This window comes from Dendropsophus ebraccatus, chromosome 8 (genome assembly GCF_027789765.1).
Source record: "Dendropsophus ebraccatus isolate aDenEbr1 chromosome 8, aDenEbr1.pat, whole genome shotgun sequence".
Lineage (NCBI taxonomy): Eukaryota > Metazoa > Chordata > Amphibia > Anura > Hylidae > Dendropsophus > Dendropsophus ebraccatus.
In genome coordinates, this window is record NC_091461.1 from 119,782,685 (window position 1) to 119,795,890 (window position 13,206).

At 42.0% G+C, this 13,206-nt stretch overlaps 1 protein-coding gene across 1 annotated transcript in view; it reads right to left on the minus strand.

Annotated features, from left to right (window-relative positions):
* Nucleotides 1-12,585, minus strand: part of LOC138799868 (cytosolic carboxypeptidase 6-like) — a 291,975-nt gene extending 279,390 nt beyond the window's left edge. Inside the window, exon 1 of the mRNA XM_069981583.1 lies at nt 12,519-12,585. The gene's annotated coding sequence lies outside the window, so the exon portion shown is untranslated. The remainder of the gene's footprint in view (nt 1-12,518) is intronic.
* Nucleotides 12,586-13,206: the final 621 nt, after the last annotated feature.

The window sequence follows — 13,206 nt, forward strand, 5'->3', positions numbered from 1 at the left end:
CACATCCCAAGCTTTTGTTACATAGAGTTGTCGGTTCTATACTTTGATGAAGGCCTTAAAGGGGTTGTTCACCCAGAAATATTTTCTTTCAAATCAACTGTTGCCAGAAAATGCCAGAGATTTGTATTTTACTTCTATTACAAAATCTCAAGTCTTCCAGCTTCTGTATGTCCTGCAGGAAGTGGTGTATTCTTTTCAGTCTGGAGAGCAGAAGAGGTTTTCTATGGGGATTTGCTGCTGCCCTTGACAGTTCCTGACATGGACAGAGGTGGCAGCAGAGAGCACTGTGTCAGACTGGAAAGAATACACCTCTTCCTGCAGGACATACAGCAGCTCATAAATACAGGAAGACTGGAGATGTATTTTGTAGTAAATTACAAAAATTGGTGAACAATCCCTTCAAAAAGCTTCTGTGTATGCATGTTGAGATAAATGGCTCTGAACTTATTAGGTAGAATATTTTTTATATATAAAACATATTTGTACTTATTAAAAAAAAAAAGTTTCCTTGGGGGACTTGTACAAGGGAGCTTCTAACTGGTTATTCTGCAGACTCTAACAGTGGATCTAACATGGCAACCATGGAGTCCTTCAGAACGCACCTGGTGCAATGACAACCAATTGGCACCCTACAGTTTGATCACAGTGCTGCCAATACTAAACCTAACACAACATGACAACTCTCTAGAGGCCACGGTCACTATAAACGGTGGCATCTTGACAGTTAAATGATCAACATCATGGCGATCTCCAATGACAGAGATGGGGAACCTTCAGCCCTCCAGCTGTGGCTAAACTACAATCCCAATTATGCTTGGACAACCATGGCTGTTCAGGCATGATGGGAATTGTAGTTTTGCTACAGCTGGAGGGCTGAAGGTTCCCCATCCCTGACTTATGCCAAAAAGTGCACATGCAGATGTCAGCCAGCACCCAAGATGTTGATGCTAAGATGATTGAAGGTCAAAAGGACACTCTTGGGTCAATGGGAACCTATGGTCACATTCCTCATGAGCTTTCCAATCGCTGGACGCTACTTAACACAACATAAAAGTATCCAGACTTAGTAATTTTATCTACAGCCACATGATACATTGCACCGACGCACCGACTTCCGACAAACTCAGCTCCGTTACACCGACAATTAACTTTTAACTCACTTTCTTCTCCGTTTTTGCAAATCTGCTTAATAGTCCATTGTAATGAGAACTTTTAAGGTCTGCTAAGAAAGTAGTGGAAGGACTAATATCTGCAATGTGACCAGTGTTTATTTTCTTGGTGTAACAAACAGGATGGGTTAAGGTTTGAGCCAGCAGAGAGGAAATGAAGAGTTTCTTTGTAGCGTGATTGATAAATTCTTCTCATTTGAGCATCAAACAGCTTTCTGCTCCGCGAATTCAAAGGGAGAGTATTTATCAGAACGAAACACAAGGCTGACAGTTTTGTTGCTGTTATCTCAAAGATGTTTTCTGCCTGACACTGTCTCACTTATTTTTAGAAGGATTTTTATGTAAATGGAAACATTGCCGTGTATAAATATGCAACTTATCTCCTGCACATATGGTTTTACGTGCAATGTAGTCTTAGCGGAATATAGTTGTCAATGCGCGAGAATTGGACCAGATGATGTGTACACTCTTCATTACACTTATAAGGGCAAAACAAAATATATCTTCATTTCTTCTCTGACATAGATTACGCGCTGGCAGACGAGAAGACGATTTACCCAACGTTTCTGTTCTTAAGTTATCAGCTCCATTGGGAATTAAAATGAAAAAAAAAAATTGGAATGGGGACAAAACATAGAAGTCAAATAATTCTATATGGGAAAGAATAATTTTTAATATTATACATTTTAGAGAGTTGTATGTTATTAGATGAGCCAATTTCACGTGCCCATCGAAGGGTTAACCCAAGATTATAAGTTATCCTGATACGCTTGAAATCTAGATGAACAGAGGGGATCCAACCACTGGTGTTAAAAATTTTGGACACCAACATGGGTTAACACCTATGCAAAAATGTATTGCACAATGGCTGTTCCCCTTTGGCCGTGCAAAAAATTGACTTGTCAATTATTTCCGGCTGGCAGACTGTGAACAATGGATTTTGATCACAGTCTGTTCACACAATGTTTGGCCGTGCTCATGGCCGTACATTCTATTGAAGTCAAAAGTCATTTAGATTGCAGGCACACCCAAATGTGCCCGCAAACCAAATTAAACATAATGATGTTCATCTGGCCAATACTGCAGTAATGGGGGGGGTAAACATGTGAGACAGTGGCCATTGTTTGACACGGTCATTGTCAATACATAGTGTGAACACAGCCTAACAATTAACATAAAATCCTTCCTCTTTTCCAAAATATCAGGTTAAAAAAAAAAAAAAAAACTGTGTCAGCCTAGTAATACCAAAATAAATGACCCTTCCGAGCTGAGTAATACCAGCCTGTTACCACCCACACCAGGAGTGTCATTTTCATGATCTGAGACTACTGGTACCTGGCTCTTCCCAGTACCTCTGTGGCAGTGGGTACTAGACTCATAATGTGGAGGTTAACGTTAGCCTTTTTACCAGATAACACTAAGCCTCAGCTGTAATGATATAAGTCACCGTGCCTCCTCCATATCATTTCACAGTTCTACAGTAGTGGAGGAGGCACAGTGGGATGTGTTTATATCGTCACATGCACCTACATAGGCAGCCATGAAATATACGTCTGCATGGACAGGGAGAGGGTGGGGGAGAAAGCTACCGAATTATTACAGGTCTGAAGTGCAAGGATTATGTATTAGTAAATTGCTTAGCATAATCATTATTGTTGATTGTCAAAAATACTAAAAATGTGGACAGTCCCTTTAAAGAGATTATTCCAATATTAAAGGTTATCTCTTGAGATGAGCGAACCTGGAGCATGCTGGAGTCGATACGAACCCGAACTTTCGGTATTTGATTAGCGGTGGCTGCTGAAGTTGGATAAAGCCCTAAGGCTATGTGGAAAACATGGATATAGTCATTGGCTGTATCCATGTTTTCCAGACAACCTTAGAGCTTTAGCAGTTTAGAAGTTCAGCAGCCGCCACTAATCAAATGCCGATCGTTCGGGTTCGGATAGACTCGAACCCGAACCTGAACCCGGTTCGCTTATCTCTAGTTATCTCCCTATCAAAGTAGGACTCCCACTAGCTGAGGAAGTTGGATGCAGCCCTAGCAAGCTCTGGACTCTCAATTTCCCTGATTGGTTGAGCGCTGGGAGCCCCTGAAGCAAGCCGGAGCGGAGACCCGGTAAAGTATGTACTCGGGCCGCGGGAGGTTAAGGGCTCTGATTTTGACATGCTCGCAGTGGGTTGACAATTCCGAGTGTGTCATTCTATTGAAGTGAATGGGTAGATATCTGCAGCAGATTTTGATGCAAACTCACAGCTTCGGATACATCGGATACGGTACATGTGAACGTACCCTAAAGTAGACAATTTTGTTTGTAGAACCCCTTTAGATCATCACTCCCATTTTGTGATAGAAGCCAGGACTATTTAGGTACCATAGAAGTGGTGTAGAAAAATCCCTTTAAAATCCCTTTATCTCGATCTGTACAGTAGCTTTTAGGGTTAACCTGACTTTATGCTGACAACATAAAACGATTCCGAGTGAGATAATTTCCATGGTATTTGGCTGAAATGTCAGATGGTTTTAATAATCGCATAACCAATGAATCACGGCTCTTACTTCATTCTTATTAACTTTCACGTAAATGACACCATTGAAGAGGAACTGGAATTCCAGGGGTAATGAGAAAAACATGGAGATTCTGGAAGCTGAGCTGTAGGGAAGCTTTATGATGCTATCTAATGTGACATATACAGTATTCAGCTGTGATATCCCGGGCCCAGCACATACAATTATCATTCTAAGAGCCTAGCCACCATCTATACAGAGGAGGCCAATGGCTCACGTTAATCTCATCGTAAACCCCGCTGTTATCATTGCAAACACAGTACGGGGTAAGGTAATTTGTGAAATAACTCAATGACTTGTTAAACCCAGGAGCTCTCTGCTCTCTCGCTTTAGTTGGGGATGGTCTACAGCCAGACCAGTACGGATATATACATGCGTCCAGCCTTACCTCTCGGTAAATTTTTTGATAGGCTCCAGTTTCTCATGACTGACATTCAAGACATTAAGGTGACAAGCCAGCAAACCCTCAATAGCCTACAATTAGTGTTGAGCGTACTTGTCAAAATGTTTGGGTTTGGCAACGTTCTCCGAACCTGAATGCTTGGCCTTTGATTCCCTGTAGCTGTATAAGTGTAATGAAGCCCTAGGGAGTCCTTGAAAACATGGATACATCCATAAGCCATAGGCTGTATATATGTTTTCCTGGCAGCCCTAGGGCAGCACCCAACTTCAGCAGCCACCGGTATTCAAACGCCAAGCCTTCAGGTTCGGAGAACATTGCCGAACCCCAACATTTTGACAGTTCCACTCAGCACTACCTCCCATCTTTATCCCAATTGCTTTGTGGCCATATATCCTCACATACCCCAACAAAATATGGCAAAATTTCTCAACACTAATCTCAAAAGTAAAGGTAGAATTCATCTGTATATATTATGACCGTGCTTTATGTCAGAGTCTTGGGCTAGCTAGAAGTTCCTCTAGAAAACCAGTCCTAATCATAACATATACAGTGTAGAGATGGGCAAATTGATCATTAATTATAAATCAATTTCACCCTCACTGATACTTTCAGAGTTTGTTTTGGAGGAATTTAATAAAGGAGCAGGGACTCCTATCAAGAAAAGAGGTCCCTGCTCCTGTTCACTAAGTGGTGTGGTATACAGTCTATATGTTGTTGCTCAGTAAGCATTTATGGCTCCTAGTTCAACCTGTGACCCTACTGTGTTGATCCAGAGGAAGGCAATACCCTTCATGAGGCAGATTCCAATTGCCCCATCACAGGGAGAAAAAAAAACCTTCATGAAAATGGCAATCCAAATAAATCCCTGGATCAATGTTCTTTGTATTGGATTCCAGATCTGGTAACCAATATCAAAACATTTTCTCTATTCAGAGGGTTACAATGCTGAGCCATAACATGTCTTATGTGGTCCAGACCACCCCTATCTGAAACGAACAATAGGATGACGGTAAACAGGTCATTGATCTCAAGGAGACCGGCCAAAGAAAACACTGTCGGCTGCCGGTTAAAGCAATCAATACAACATCCTGGGTGCATTGCTCCCTTAGAAATACAAATATGCAAAAAATCTGTGGAGCCTCATCTGAGATATCTGGCTTGTCCTTTGTTTCGAGACTCTTAAATGAGGTCACTTTAAATTCTGTAAAATTCTTTTTTTGTTTATCGTGTCTGATCCAGAAGAAAATTGGTTCACGCCTTTTTACCTTCCTCTGGTTCAATACAAATCTTTAGGGTGGGTTCACATTACGTAATCCGCGTGGATAAATTCCGGAGGCTCAATAGACACCATTTTGTGGAGAGGCGTGCGGCTGTGAGCGCGTACGAGCGACGAAATCCGCTGGAATTTAACCGCACGGATTTTGTAATGTGAACCCATCCTTAGGCTGGAACCACGTTCGCAGTTTTTTGGAGCATTGAAATTTTTTAGTTCCAAAATGCTTTGGCTAAATGTTTGTTGAGAGTCAATGGTGATATGTGAAATGCCATACCCGTATAATGTCTTAGGGTTTGGGGGGTTTGTGTAACTCGGCAGTTTTGCTAAATTGCAGCATGTTTTGTCTATGGTGTTTGTTTTTTCAAGAAATAGTGGAGTTTTTACTCTCATAGACTTCATGAATCACATGATGAAAAAAACGACATGATTTGTAATGAAAAAAAAATTGCAAACAAAAAAACAACATGAAAAGATACCAGAATAGCCCGAAAAACATCATGCAAAATTAGTGTTTAATGGACGTCTTTTTATTCCCACCTCTTCATTCATCTATTTCTTCTCTCCCCTTTAAAAGGAATGTGTCACCTAGATTTTCTTTTACTGAGTCAGATACGAAAACTTGTCCTTTTATTCTAATCTATGTCTATTTTCTGACTGCAATTTTCTTATTTCCCTTTTTGTCCATTATTATGGGGGGCTCCCATCTTGTCTGTGCTGTTCTTAACAGAATTTAGTGACATGCTTTACAGACTCATGGACATAGACGACAATAGACAGACTCTTTCCCCTTGAGATGAATGTGAGACATTACTGAGCGCGCTCTGTGACCTTTGAAGAGGTCATTCCCCAGGGAGCTACTATTGTCTCCTCTATCTACTGGTCACATGATGCTGCAATGCTGTACAGATCACTTTACAGCAGCCTCCTCTAATCACCACAGACACAACAGGAAGTTTTAGCTTAGTTTTAGCCCCATTGTGAGAATGAAAACTACAAGATTTCAGGATTATTTTATAATATAGATAGAAAAATGGAAAATTATAAAAAAAATTCAACCTAAAGTTCTTAAAAAAATATGTTTAACATAAAAAAAAATATATATATATATACAAGAAGTAATTTTCTGATGACACTTTCCCTTTAAGTTGAACTTAATAGGCATCAGTCTTTGTTTTCCCTTGTATTGTGTAACTTTGACTTCCTTGGGTTTATTGCTCCACAATGCATCACCCTCGTCTACCATAGATAAAAGAAGAGGTTTATAACTTACAGGAAACGTTGCATTGAATGTTTTCCCATCCCGGATGAGCCAACATCCATCATGGTGTCCATTCATTAACAGGAACATCAATGAGACTAAAGATTCAATGGATTGAAACAAAAGATGTCATGGATACCATTTTTTTTTTTACATTTGTTATCTGTGCTATTGATTTTAAGGTAAAAGACAATGGCTGGAAAATTCTTTTCTTCAAAAAGACAAATCAAAGACTGATGATGCTCTGTATTATCAGTTAAATCAGCTTATTTTTATCACTTAATGGGTATATATATATATATATATATATATATATATATATATATATATATATATATTAACTTAAAGGGGTACTTTTTTTTGGCAAATCAACTGTTGTCAGTCTGACACAGCGCTCTCTGCTGCCATCTCTGTCCATGTCAGGAACTGTCCAGAGCAGCAGCAAATCCCCGTAGAAAACCTCTCCTGCTCTGGACAGTTCCTGACATGGACAGAGGTGGCAGCAGAGAGCACTGTGTCAGAGTGGAGAGAATACACCACTTCCTGCAGGACATACAGCAACTGATAAGTACTGGATGACTGGAGATTTTCAGATTTTTAGAAGTAAATAACAGATCTACTTACATTTCTGAAACTAGTTGATTTAAAATAATAATAATAATAATAATAATAATAATAATAATAATAATAATAATAATAAAAAAATATAAATTGAATACCCCTTTAAGTGAATGGGGAAAATACTACAGTATTTTGCATTGTTTCTTCTAATAGTACTCAATAGTACGGTGACATAGGGATAAGCAGAGGTATTGAATAGATGTTCACATGATTAAATAGATGATGGACAAGCTATCCATTTTGTAAGGCTGGATAGCCCCTCTTATATCCATTCCATAGTGGTCTTAGACAATTGGGACCCATCCTCCACCATCATAGCTCTATCCTACTGTCCATTCCCCGGTATTAGGCAAACACCATCAAAGCTGCCTTTAGCCTTTGTGTAGGAGTCCATTACCGGAGAGGTCTCCATGCGCGGTATACACAGTCTTTGCGCTGAGATAATGGATGCGACAAGTGCACTTCACAGCCATGTAGAAGAGCTGAGACGAATATAAATTCCCATTTTTGAGCGGAGTCTCCACAGTCTAGAACCACTACAGGCCCGCAGGTTCTGAATTGTCATCAAAAGTGACAATAGTTTTATTGAAGTTTGATTTTCGCTCTTTGGCACCGCCGAGAATTTCTGTTTCTCAAGATGCAGCCGTTTCTACTAGAAAAGAAGATTAATTCCAGGGGGCTGATTAAAAATTATATAAGATAAAAATTAGCAGAGCTATTTACAATTTGACTGAAGATAAGTGGCGCTCAGAAGGTTCACATCAAAAGGATTTCCTGCTGCAGGCTAATCAGGACCTTTTAAATACCTGCAGAATGCTGCTTTTTCTACATTTCCCATGTTCATTTACAATTATGTAACCCGCTCGCTGCTGGTGTGAAGGATATAAACCCTGCAGAGCCAAGGTGGAAGCTGAGGAATATTACAGGACAAATCCTAGGCGCCTAGTCTACAGGCATGTACGCTATAGATGGCAACCAAGATGGTAACCTTAGAGGAGAAGTCCGGACAGACCTCTTATCACAAGTGCCAGGGAGGGGGAGGATAAAATAAATAAAGTGCTCTTACCTCCCCGACTCCAGCGTTGGAGACCACATACCACCGATCCGGTCCCTGGCTGCTTTCTGGTGGAGAGCTGGGTTGTGATGTGTCAGGTCCGCTCGGAAAGTTAGTGGCCAAGACGGGAACACACTACGGTCACTGGTTGGCTGAGCAGACCTGACACATCGCAAGCCAAGTCTCCATTCAGACCAGGAAGCGGCCAGGGATCCATTCACGGAAAGGCACTAGATCTAGGGAGGGGAGAGCATGCCCGGACTTCTCTTTTTAAATTGACACTGTCACTTTAAAGAAAAAAGTTTTGATAAATTGTAGAGACTTGTCAAAATTTTTGATTATTCGGGATCCATAACCGACGGATCACTAGAATGAGACGGGAGAAGTATGGGATCAATCTGTTCTCTTCCAGATCTGTGCCACTTGAACTAGAAAGACTCCCAACGTACAGTAAGTTTATGGGATTGTTTCAGTTGTGCAGGAGGAGAACAGCTCAGCCACACGCCTCTCTCCCCTTTCATTCTAGCGATCACTCAAGGTCTGAACATTTCGGACTAGAGTACTAGTGCAGCAGGCTATAAAGTCTATGAGGACTTCATGATGTCAGTAGAAAGAATGGGTAGTCTGGTACCCCCTCCCTCTAATTGTTTGGGTTTGGCAACATTTTCCAAACCTGAACGCTTTGCATTTGATTGCTGGTGAAGTTGGATTGGAGAAGTTGGATGCTCCCCTAGAAGGTCCTGGAAAACATGGATACAGACATAGGCTGTATCGGCAATTGAGTTCTAATGTGTCTTGCAGAGACCTGTTAGCTTTTTTCGATCTTATTTTTGTATATTTCATTTACACATCCCTTCAAGAGGAGAAATCTACAAAAATTAGAACAAAAAAATATAACAGGTTATGCGGCAGGTGGAAGATACAACTGGTGGGCATCAGTTATTGAAGGTGTATGGCCACCTTTACCTTAGCACCATGAGGTGCCAGGTAGAGCATGAAGCTCAATCAATCACCCTGCGCTTGCATGCTTGCTAAACACTATGGGGAACATGTATGAAGTCTTACATTAGGCCCTGCCCCTATTTCCCCGCTGGATCCAGCCCGACCTGCTTCTGCCATAAAGTGGGTGCAAAAAACTAAACCTGCTACTCAGATTTCTGCCATTATTTACGTCTGCGTCATGCCATCATGGTAAATCAGACACGGGAGGAGAACTTGCCTTCTCCCCACCTTGCCATGCCCCCCCCCCCCCCGAATCTGCGTCTTCTACCGAGTGTATACCAATGGAGAAATATTGATAAGCATCCCTTATGTGTGAATATAGCCTTAAAGACAAGCAGTCATCACTTTCATGCTTCCTGAACCATGAGTCATGAGGGCGGTTCCCAGCAGCCTCTCCCCGCCCATCAGCCTTGAATAATAGAACTTTCCCTGTTTGGTTACATTGAGATTCATAAATAATGGTGGGCGGGGCAAGCAGAAGCCAATGGACCGCCCTGATGACTCTTAGTTCAGGCAGCATGAAAGTGATGACAGATTCCCCTTACATAAATGAAAAAAACTATAACGCAAACCATAAATATATAGAAAATACTGACTATGTCGTTTTTATTTATTTTTCTGTTCTTTCGCCATCCTGACAATCTTATAGAAACCATAAGGGAAGCCAGAAACAAACACACCTCGTCGCGCAACATTCCCTCTAATTATTTTAAATTTCCTAAACTTGTAAATAATCCAGTCTCTTTTTTTTCCTGTTAGTGTTTCCCGAGCTGTCGGAGATCAGAGCACCGCGTTCCCACACAAATGGCAGTATGACAAAGGGGGCGACGTGGCGCACAAGCTGCTGTTTTCAATTTAGAGACTATGCATTATTTACACCGCCATTATTCCACTCAATTTGAGTTCGCGCTTTAGCCCTAATTTCACTATAATCAAAGTCAATGAATATTTAATCAGCGTTGCTTCCAGAAATGGAGTAATGTCATTAACATAATGTCCCCGGGACTTTAGCGCGGTTTTCCCTCCAGAGCTTGGGACGTTCCTCTCTCTCTCTCTCTCTGAAATGGCAACGAGTAACATCTCGCAGATTAATAATATGGGAGTCGTAAGACGGAAAGTGGCCCCAACAGGTTCACACGTGTAAACATCTTGTACGGTGATCTCCACATTTCTAGCCTCTCAGCCATCATTATTGATAGTATTGATGCCGTTTAGGGAGGAAGTTATAGATTTTGATAATTCTGTTCTTTTAAAAAGAGTTGCTAATTTTGATATCTGCATCACACAGCTTCTACATATACCGTAATAATTAGAGTTGATCGAGCACTTAAATACTCAAGTACTCATTCCCAGAGTCAAGTAAAATATTTAAAGGGACAGTGTCATCAGAAAATCCACTTATTCTATAAATAATGTTTTTATGTTAAACATATTTTTTAAGAATTTTTGGTGACACTTTTTTCAAAAATTTCTATCTATATTAAAAAATAATCCTGATATCTTGCAGTTTTCATTCTCACCACTGGGGCTAAAACTAAGCTGAGACTTCCCTTTGTGTCTGTGGTGATAAGGAGGAGGCTGCTGTAAAGTGATCTGTACAGCATTGCAGCATCATGTGACACCAGTAGATAGAGGAGACGATAGCAGCTCGCTGTGGAATGACCTCTTCTCAGGTCACAGAGCGCGCTCAGTAATGTCTCACATTCATCTCAAGGGGTCAGAGTCTGTCCATGAGTCTTGCTGTAAAGCATGTCACTAAATTCTCTCAACATCAGTCCAGTATGGTGAAATAAAAAAAAATTAGGTCAGAAACTAGAAACAGATTAGAATAAGGTTACGTTCACACTACGTAAGTTATGTAATTATCACAGCCGTTGTTGGCGATTTGCAACAACGGCCGTGATTACTACGTAGCTTACATAGTGCTGCCTTCTATGGAATCCCGGCCTGAGTGTATACACATAGTATACGCTCCGGCCGGGATCCTTAGTGGTGCCGCAAACCACTGACATGTCAGTTTTCTGCGGCTGCTATTCATTGAATAGCACCCACAGAAAACCTGTCAGTGCACACAATGGAGCGTGCGGCTCCAGCCACACTCTTTATTGTGAGCAGCGGGGAATTCAGTGGCAGTGAAGATCATCCGGCTGGTACTGCAGTTTCAGTAAAGTAGCACAATTATTTAAAAGGCACACAAGCTTTCCGAGATGCTTGGTCGAGCATTCAGCTTGATCGAGCACCCCAATGCTCCATCAAGCACTATGATCGACCGAGCATCACTTAACACTAATAATATTATATAACATGCTTCATAAGTGCCCGCCCTGCATGGCCTCTGCCGGCCCAGCTCTCCAGCCGATGCAGTATCCTCTGGCTGCCGCCCCCGCCTCATCTGGCTGTCAATCATTCCGGAGAAGGTGGAAGGCGGCCTGAAGATACTGCATTAGCTTGAGAGCTGGGCTGGCAGAGGCCATGCAGGGCGGGCACTGAAGGTCACAGACACGCCACTGTGACATAACAGTGCAGCGAGGACGGTAAGTATGCACTGCTCATGCGATCGGCAATGGGCAATGTGCTCTCAGTTTCCCTTTAAATACTAGCCTAGTATAGCAAACTGCTATAAAGTTCCTGAGATACAAAGGGGTCAGATCACCCAGGGCATCACAGTGTATAGGGCAATAATCAGAATACTCATGCTGAGCCCTGTTCATTGTTGAAAGTGTCTACAAGGGCACCTGAGCAACAGAACTGGTGAATGGGGCAATGGAAAAAAGTGTCTTATCTGATGGGTCACATTCTCCATCGTGTGGACGGTAAGAGATGGCACCAGGATGCAGACAAGATGGCAGGGGCAGTGTGATGGGCAATGTTCTGCTGGAGACCTTGTGTCCTGGGTCATATGGATGTCACTGTGACACCAACCACCTACCTAACCATTGTACACACCAAGTCCCCTCCTTCATGGAAGCAAGACCACCCCTAATGGCAAGGGTTAGCAGGATAATGTCCCGGCCCCGCTGCATTGTACACCGTGATAATGCAGAAAGTCTTATTACAGCACAACGTTTCTATGTAGTCTGGCATTACACAAGCTCAAACATAGAATACTGAGCAGAAAGGGCCAAGTATTCATTTCCAGATATCTGGAGAGCAGGAAAGGTCCTACCTGTTCTGCTCCCCTGGTGCTAAACTTCATCCATCTGCCTTTCCGTGCCAATGACATCTGCAGATAGGAGGAGGACGGGAGCATGTGGTGGGAAGTGACCAACAGGTGCCCAATGTTACCAATATCGCACTGACATCGGGCAGCTATTGGACATTGGGTGTGGGCATGGCTTCACCCACACGCAATGCCTGCAGCATGATCCCACCCCCCTGTCGTCTGCTGAAGTTATCAGCACCGACAGGCAGCCGGAGGAAGTGGATTTTGGAGAGCAAAAATGGTAGGACCATTCCTGCACTCCAGATATCCCCTTTAACTATTTTGTGATGAACATTTTTCCCACCAGTAAATATTACACTTCATTTCCCAGGTCGCTCTCAGCCGTCCCCTGTGGTCTGTGATAGCCTTGTGACCTTTACCGGTAAGTTGTTGTTCTTGCTTCATCTACTTTTCCGGCTCTTATTTGCATTCTATTTATAGGAACAATCAAAACAGAAAGCAGTAAGACTAGTGTATAATGTATTAGGAAGAGCTTTATTCCGCAGCATTAAGAATGTGTCTACCTTGCACACAAGAGAGCGTTTCCCCGGTGTTCAGCCGTAGATCTTAAGTAAGAAGCCCACTGTGAACCTCACACCATGATTTACTGATTTGCAAGTTAAAAAGTTGAGTTCAGCATATAAAAATGAAT